Source organism: Aquarana catesbeiana, linkage group LG04 (genome assembly GCF_042186555.1).
Source record: "Aquarana catesbeiana isolate 2022-GZ linkage group LG04, ASM4218655v1, whole genome shotgun sequence".
NCBI classification, from domain to species: Eukaryota; Metazoa; Chordata; class Amphibia; order Anura; family Ranidae; genus Aquarana; species Aquarana catesbeiana.
This window is the reverse complement of record NC_133327.1, coordinates 96,059,983-96,069,565: the sequence shown is the minus strand read 5'-3', so window position 1 is coordinate 96,069,565 and position 9,583 is coordinate 96,059,983.

Genomic DNA, 9,583 nt, shown 5'->3' with positions numbered 1-9,583 from the left:
CATTGTCTCTCAGTCTGGTTCAGTAGGAATCACAATCATGGGAAAGACTGCTGACCTGACAGTTGTGCAGAAAACCATCATTGACACCCTCCATAAGGAGGGAAAGCCTCAAAAGGTAATTGCAAAAGAAGTTGGATGTACCAAAGTGCTGTATCAAAGCACATTAATGTTGTAATATGTTGTAATGTTCACCGATTTATGTGGGACATTGTTGTGTGTATGTACACATGCAGTCAATGTGACCAGGCCAGAATGACAATGACAGAATGGTTGATTTGTCCAACTGAATTTTAACAGCTGAAGACTCTTTGATGGGTTAGTCTCATGCAAGTCTACCTAGGGGTGTGAGGTATGGGCTGTTAACCTAATTGAACATTTCAAAGGGTACATTGTTTAAAGGACCATAGAAGAAATATTTATTGATGGTAATTAGACTTGAGGGGGTAACAATGGGATCAAGGAGTGTTTTGGGTTGGCCTAGCGGAGGCTCCCTCCTGTGGGGCTAATTTATCAGGGGGGCTTGTTGATATGCAGGAATGTAGGTATTCCAAGGGCTCAAAAGGGTGTTCTGTTTATCTAATTAATATATCTAAAGGGGACTTGTTGATGTTGATATGCGGGAGTGCAAATTGGGGAGGTTCACGGCTGTTCACGGCTGGGGGTTTTTGTCTGTTTGATAGACTAAAGCTTATCAAAGTCCTAAATTGAAACGGCCAATCAAATTGCTCAGCCATTCAATGCCTGGTGAATATAACACGGCATTCAGTCTATAGTTGTAAGTGAGGCTTGTCTGTGTATGAGGGAGGCTTGTCTGTGCATGGCTGGGAAGACTGAATTATATGGGAAGACTGAATAATATGGGTCTCTGAATTATATTTCCTCTGTCGGATTTCTTTGTCATCTGTGGACTTTGGACTTTGTTCTGTGTTGGAAGTCAATAAAGTACATCTCTCTGGAAGAATTGGGTTGCTGCGGAAGAGTACTTACATCATCATTATAATAATACCTAAATATTAATTATCATACCCACTCTACATCTATACACCCAATACATATTTATACCCGATCACTACACTGGTGCCGTTCATGTGACCAGAAGAGCATTTTCGGACTTAGTAACAGAAGTCGGTGGTGACAACAATCCTGTGAGGTGGACAGAAGTCTGATGAAGAACCAAGAGCTGTGCTGTGACTCTAATGTCTGGTTGTGACATAAGAGATTCTGATCTACAAAATTTAACAAGTTGGGAACCCCAGAATTATTCTCTGGAGACTGGAATCAACAAAAAAAGGACTGTGTCGTGTACCAGAAGACCTGAAGTGGAAGCTGAAGGAGTAACTAATGCGGTGAGTAAAATATTTCCTTTTTTTTAATTATTAGTAAAAATGCTTACTCAGTGTGAAGCCAGTATCAGTTCTGATAAAGTTAACAGATGGGTATTAAAATGTATTAAGCGCCATGGCGGTCCTTATGAAATTCCAGAAAAATGTAAGCAGACATGGACGATGATGAAGGAATTTTTAGAGAAAAATGTTTTTGATAGAAAAATTTCAGAAAGTAAAAGAAAAGGTTGTATTATACAGGGCTTGTTCTCTTGCTGTCTAACAATGGAAAGTTCTTTGAATTATAAGGTTAAGGAAATTACCCAGTTACAGAAGGCAGTTGATAATAGCAACAATGTTTGTGAGAGGTTGCAAAACCAATCAGACACTGAGACATTAAATTTAAAAATTGCATGCGGTTACCATTGGAGAAGCTTTACTTGAGAAATCTAAACGTTGTGATGAATTATCAGAGGAAAATGAGAGATTAAAATTAAGAATTATGGAATTAGAGAAGAGATCTCAGGAATGCAGATATGCATCAAATCTTGGATTCAGCAATCTGCAGCAAACAGAACCTCATATTAAATCTGATAATTCATTACCAGCTGCCCCCACTGTGACTACCACAGTTTATAACAATAATAATAATACAGGTGAAGTTCAGCTTGTAATGAAGCCTTTGAAATCAAAATTATTAGACGCGATTCTTAAAGAAATAGGAATGGTTCCATACCATGATTTAAACAGATTTTTAAAATGGTTTTGTGACGTGCAGCAAGTCAGAGATATGTACAATCTCAACCCATCTGACTTAGAAAGAGTTTTGCAACATTCTGTAGGAAGTGGTCTTTGGATGAGAATTAAACAAATCTGTATTCAGCCTCTGAGGACAAGGGACATATTACTGGAATTATTATGTGTTTTGTATGGTGTACGTTCTGATGTTACTATTCATGGAAAGATCCAACAAATACAAAATGAATCTCCCTATGAATTGTCACACAGGATAGCAACTATTATGGAATTATTGGTCGGTAATAATCTTGCATTTGAGCGTGGGGGCTTGATACATATGAGTATGTTTCTAGATGCGTTACATGAAGATATCAAACAAAATATTTTATTAGTTACCCCAAATCCTCATGATTTAAAAGACATATTGTTGAGAGCAGACCATTTATGGAGAAAGTCAAATGAGCAGGCTGTCAAAATTGATTTAGCCACATTGTTTAGGACAAATACTGAACATAAAGATCAGAAGATAATATCCTATGATAACACCCAGAGAGGACACTCCGGGTCAAACATAGGTGATATTAATATGAAAAACAGAGCTGAACAAAATAATAATAAGAAAAGGTCCAAGACTTGGATACCGTTTTCTCAGTTAAAACAGAAATATGACCAGCTGAAAATTGAGTATGACAAGATGAGAGGGGAACGTGATACATTATTAGAGCAGTTGAAGGGGGTACAGGGTGTCATGAATGTACAAGATGTATATTCTCCAGATCTGTTTTTGAATGCAGATGACACTTCTCTAGCAGTGGGGGTGAATTAGCTCCAAACTGTAAACGTGTAAATAGTGTTTTGTTTTAACTTCAAACAATGTTTAAGGACCTTGCTAATTAGTTTTGTTGGAGAGTTTTGTCTTTCAGGGACGTCTGAAGATGCTTGCATGTGAATAGCAGAAGTCTGAAATTGAATAGTGGGGGAGAATTATGGGAGAAATGCTGAGTAGACAATATATCACTATACATGGAATTATAAAGCATTCATGGACTCTCTCGAAATTCACCAAGCAATGGACCTTTTTTTCTTTTTTCTTCAACGCCCTAATTTTTAATTTTTCTCCCTTTTCCTGATATATTTTGCTTTTCATTTTTTTATTTTCTTTATGTTTTATTTCTTGAACTTTATCTTAAAATCAAAGAGAAGCATTTTAACCTAAAATAATTTTCATAACATCTGTACATATTACATAATGCGTATTGATCAATATATTTGACATCTAAGGTGAGATGCTGCACAATGGCTTGGCATAGCATAAATTTTAGTATGTTGGGTGGTTTTCATAAATTTATAAGAGGGGTGAGTGAAATTCATCACTCTAGTCATGATTTGAAACTTTGTTGATTCAGTTGTTTATAATATGCTAAAGGCTATGACATATATGGATGAAAAAGACCTGTCTACCTTTCATGGTGAAGATACTAGCAAGAATTTCCACTGCCGCTTTGTCTGGATAGAAGATCTGATAAACACTGATGTCAAGCTGATTCTATCTGAACCATCGTGTGGGGGTATATGTATATGTTGATATACCATTCAAGCGTAATTATGGACTGAATGATCCAAGTAACTGCTCTATTGAAGGCAATGAGGGGTCGGCCTACAGCAAATTACAAAAGCAAATTGTGACTGGCAATCAACAAAGATGGACTCATGAATGTCAAGTGCAAGGAAATAGTTTTACTGCCATATCCAAACCTTTTTGACCTTGAAAGTGAGTGCTGGTACATTGATGGTTCTTCTTACTATAAAGATGAAAGTAGAGTGTTTGCGTAAAAGCATCTTTAAAAATGGAAAGCTTGAGCCTGGAGATGAGAGAATCCTGGACTTATGTGGATTGGAGTTCCCAGAGCATACCAAGTTTACTTTCAGTGAGATGGTGAGAGATGTAATGAAGTCAGACCAAAGGATGGACCATGACATCAGCTCGTCTTTGCGCAATATTCAAGATCTTGATGTGATATAATAAGGCCTAACAGCTGTATGGGCCACTGATGTTTACCAAATCCTTTTCTAGTCATGGTCTAAAAGTTATATTATCTAATAACTGTTTCATGGGGATATTTTAGAGGCTGGCGAAGAGAGATGTAACCAGTTTCAACTTCATATTTTATATGAGCCATTGTAAAGCATCCAGTACCTTAAATCGTAATGATATTTTTTGTTGTTTGATTTATGGGTCAGTTCTAGTAGTTAGAACCGACCCAAGTGGGGGTATATGTTGTAATATGTTGTAATGTTCACCGATTTATGTGGGACATTGTTGTGTGTATGTACACATGCAGTCAATGTGACCAGGCCAGAATGACAATGACAGAATGGTTGATTTGTCCAACTGAATTTTAACAGCTGAAGACTCTTTGATGGGTTAGTCTCATGCAAGTCTACCTAGGGGTGTGAGGTATGGGCTGTTAACCTAATTGAACATTTCAAAGGGTACATTGTTTAAAGGACCATAGAAGAAATATTTATTGATGGTAATTAGACTTGAGGGGGTAACAATGGGATCAAGGAGTGTTTTGGGTTGGCCTAGCGGAGGCTCCCTCCTGTGGGGCTAATTTATCAGGGGGGCTTGTTGATATGCAGGAATGTAGGTATTCCAAGGGCTCAAAAGGGTGTTCTGTTTATCTAATTAATATATCTAAAGGGGACTTGTTGATGTTGATATGCGGGAGTGCAAATTGGGGAGGTTCGCGGCTGTTCACGGCTGGGGGTTTTTGTCTGTTTGATAGACTAAAGCTTATCAAAGTCCTAAATTGAAACGGCCAATCAAATTGCTCAGCCATTCAATGCCTGGTGAATATAACACGGCATTCAGTCTATAGTTGTAAGTGAGGCTTGTCTGTGTATGAGGGAGGCTTGTCTGTGCATGGCTGGGAAGACTGAATTATATGGGAAGACTGAATAATATGGGTCTCTGAATTATATTTCCTCTGTCGGATTTCTTTGTCATCTGTGGACTTTGGACTTTGTTCTGTGTTGGAAGTCAATAAAGTACATCTCTCTGGAAGAATTGGGTTGCTGCGGAAGAGTACTTACATCATCATTATAATAATACCTAAATATTAATTATCATACCCACTCTACATCTATACACCCAATACATATTTATACCCGATCACTACAATTAATAGAAAGTTATGTGGAAGGGAAAGTGTGGAAGAAAAAGGTACACAAGCAGCAGGGATGACCGCAACCTGGAGAGGATTGTCAGGAAAAGGCCATTCAAAAGTGTTGGGGACTTTCACAAGGAGTGGACTGAGGCTGGAGTCAGTGCATCAAGAGCTACCACACACAAACGGATCCTGGACATGGGCTTCAAATGTCGTATTCCTCTTGTCCAGCCACTCCTGAACAACAAACAACGTCAGAAGTGTCTTACCTGAGCTAAAGAAAAACAGACCTGGTCTGTTGCTCAGTGGTCCAAAGTCCTCTTTTCTGATGAGAGCAAATTTTGCATCTCATTTTGAAACCAAGGACCCAGAGTATGGAGGAAGAATGGAGATGCACATACTGCAAGATGATTGAAGTCCAGTGTGAGATTTCCACAGTCTGTGCTGATTTGGGGAGCCATGTCATCTGCTGGTGTTGGTCCACTGTGCTTCATTAAGTTCAAGGTCAACGCAGCCGTCTACCAGGAGATTTTGGAGCACTGCATTTTCCAGCAGGACTTGGCACCTGCCCACACTGCCAAAAGCACCAAAACCTGGTTCAATGACAGTGGATTTACTGTGCTTGATTGGTCAACAAACTCGACTGAGCTGAACCCTATAGAGAATCTATGGGGCATTGCCAAGAGAGAGATGAGAGACATGAGAGCGAACAATGCAGAAGAGCTGAAGGCCACTAATGAAGCATCCTGGTCTTCCATAACACCTCAGCGGCCACAGGCTGATAGCTTCCTTGCCACGCTGCATTGAGGCAATAATTGGTGCAAAAGGGGCCCAAACCAAATACTAAGTACATATGCATGGTTATACTTTTCAGAGGTCCGATATTGTTCTATGTACAATTCTTGTTTTATTGATTGCATGTAATATTCTAATTTTCTGAGATTGTGGATTTGCGGTTTTCATGAGCTGTAAGCCATAATCGTCACAATTATGACAAATCACAGCTTGAAATGTCTTGCTTTGCATGTAATGAGTCTATCTCATATATTAGTTTCACCTTTTAAGTTGCATTAGTGAAATAAATGAACTTGATATTCTAATTTTTCAAGTATCACCTGTAATATAAAGGATTCACTGTGCCATTCACACAGCAAATCCCTTAGGGCACTTTCACACTGAGGCGCGGGGGCGTCGATGGTTTTAGCAGCACTTTACCGCCATTTTAGAGGCGCTCTTCGGCCGCTAGCGGGGAGCTTTTAATCCCCGCTAGCGGCCTAATAAAGGGTTAATAGCGCCTGGAAAGTGGTTTACTACCACGGGCCTTGGTGATAACATTTCTGTATACATTCCCCAGAACATGAAGATGTATGCTGAGTTTAGCCCTACTTTAATGTATTGGTGGGTCAAATCCTGAGAGCTATATTGGTGCTCGGAATGCTATCATAACACCCATTCGTAAAAGCTCTGTGTTGATGATCAAACTTTTTAGGCTATCCTTGACCTCTAGATTGGGGATTGAGCTTTGGGGTAAAGACCCTATCATCAAGCTAGGACTGGTAGACCTTATTTCAGCATCTGACATTTCATTTTAGAGGTCCAGCTCTGTGTAGAAGCATGAACTTTGTGAAGCTTGAAGAAGAGATCTAAGACCTGAATGCATGCATCTCTATTAAGTTAACCAATAAAAGGTATCAAGTCCAAACTCCCAGTGTAGGAGCACTAAATTATCCTGAATACCTAATGGCAGTTAGTTGCCTCTTTGCCATAGCACTTTGTACTCTGGTCACTAGATGGCACTCTTCTTTTCTAAATGATTCTGCTTAGTATAATCTGTTGGTGTGTTTTAAAAAAATTATATATTTTTAAGTAATACGTTTTATTAACAACCCCTTTCCTATTGTTTTTAACCTGACTAACCATCTATATTTTTTTACCAATGTTTAATAAAGTGTTGGTAAACCACAAGAAAGGTTTAAAACTTTTTGGCTGGCTCATTTATTCCTGCAGCAAGGAATCTCTTTATATTGCCTGTTTTTGTACCCAAAATTAGCAACTTCTTTAATCATCCTCATCAAGCCTGCATAACGGTTCTCTAATTAGTGATAACTGTTGATCCCCGCATATCCTTCTATGCTGTCACTCATTATATTCCATACCCTCTGATGAGTTCTAAACAAACAGCAGTGTATGCTCTATATTTTCCAATATTAAAGACAATTAGTGAAGTATACTTTTAAGCATGATTTGCGTCAAAATAGGTCACATTTAATCATCCATTGCATTTTTTTTCAGGAAAAAAGCAACCCTTCCCATCAAAAAAAAAAAAAAAAGAAGAAAAAAACACTAATTCATTAAAAACTAGAAGCATGGGACGCACAAAATCATTGTTGTTGCCTACAGCAATCCTGAAGGTTTAATCTTTAATTTCACTGACATATTAAAAACCATTTTGAATTGGTCACTATGGTGAGACCTCTCATTTTCTAGTCCCATTTTCTCATATACTGTATGCGCCTTAGTAATGTGGTACACTAAAAAATCTTGCAGCATCTTTGCTGGGGTTTTCAACAAAGACCATCTGCTATAAGAATAAATATTAACTCATAAAGGTATGAGCTACTCTTTATCCTGCATCTACAATGCAGTGTACAGCTACTTCGAGGGCATATATCAAGGTGGTAGATGATTTGCATATATACTGTAATAATGGAATAATAAAGGATAAAAAGCTTGAACAGAACAAGCTCCAGGTGTGTATAAACAGCGGCCTACCTGTATGAGTACTCCACTGAGAATGGTCCGGGATGTGTCTCATAGATGGTGGATCGCAGCGATGATGAAAACAGCTGGACTGGATGGTGAGGTAGTATGAGGTAGTATGTACTTGTCTCAATTAAGAGCACTAAGTGTCTTTTCTGTCTGCTGCTTTTTTTCTCTGCTATCAGCATAAGTCACTTCTGACAAGTTTTTCTGACACCAAGAGAAAAATGGTGACATGGGGGGGGGGTGGACCTCCGCTTATTGTGATTTGAGTTCTCCACCCTCTGTTCCTGACAGCCCAAACAAGCTTTATAAATTCTGGACTTTGAACGGCTGTAGAAAAGAGAGGACAGCAGATAAACAGGTACAACTTATATAGGAGAATTTGATTCATTTCTAATGCCGCGTACACACGATCGGACTTTACGGCATACTTGGTCCGGCGTACTGGATTTCGTCGGACAATTCAATCGTGTGTGGGCTCCAGCGGACTTTGTTTTTTCAAAAGTTTGACGGACTTAGATTTGAAACATGTTTCATATCTATCTGACGGACTCGGGTCCGGTCAAAAAGTCCGCTCGTCTGTATGCTAGTCCGACGGACAAAAACCGACGCTAGGGCAGCTATTGGCTACTGGCTATGAACTTCCTTATTTTAGTCCGGTCGTACATCATCATGTAGGAATCCGTCGGACTTTGGTTGATCGTGTGTAGGCAAGTCCGTTCATTCGGAAAGTCCGTCGTAAAGCCCGTCAAAGTCCGCCGGGCAAAGTATGCCGTAAAGTCCGGTCGTGTGTACGCGGCATAAGTATCACCTGAGGCCAGTCACTTCACTGTGTATATGGAAGGGTTTACAACCACTTTAAAGTAGAACTATTCTGCATCTTTGCACCACAAACCAAAAATGCTAATTCTTTTCATTTTAACCACTTCAATATCAGGCACTTTCCCCCCTTCCTGCCCAGGACAATTTTCAGCTTTCAGGGCTGTCGCACTTTGAATGACAATTGCGCGGTCATGCAACACTGTACCCAAACTACATTTTTATAATTTTCTTCCCACAAATAGAGCTTTCTTTTGGTGGTATTTGATCATCTCTGAGGTTTTTATTTTTTGTGCTATAAATAAAAAAAGACCGACAATTTTGAAAAAGAAAAACTGATGGGCACTGATAGGCAGCACTGATGGGCACTGATAGGCGACACTGATGGGCATTGATAGGCGGCACTGATGGGCACTGATAGGCGGCACTGATGGGCACAAATAGGCGGCACTGATGGACACAGATAGCTGGCACTGGATAGGCAGCACTGATGAGGAGCTACTGACAGGCATGACTGAGTGGCATCTGAAGGGCACTGACAGGCATTATTGATGGGGCACTGATTGGCATTTTTATGGGCACTGATTGACACTTTTATGGGCACTGACAGGCATTTATTATGTGGCACAGGCTGGCAGGTGATGGGCACTTATTGGCAGCTGATGGGCACATCTGATGGGGGCTGCACTGATAATCAATGTGTTGATTGTCAGCGCAGACCCCCCCTCTGACAGGGAGAGCCGCTGATCAGCGACGACTATCAGCGTGAAC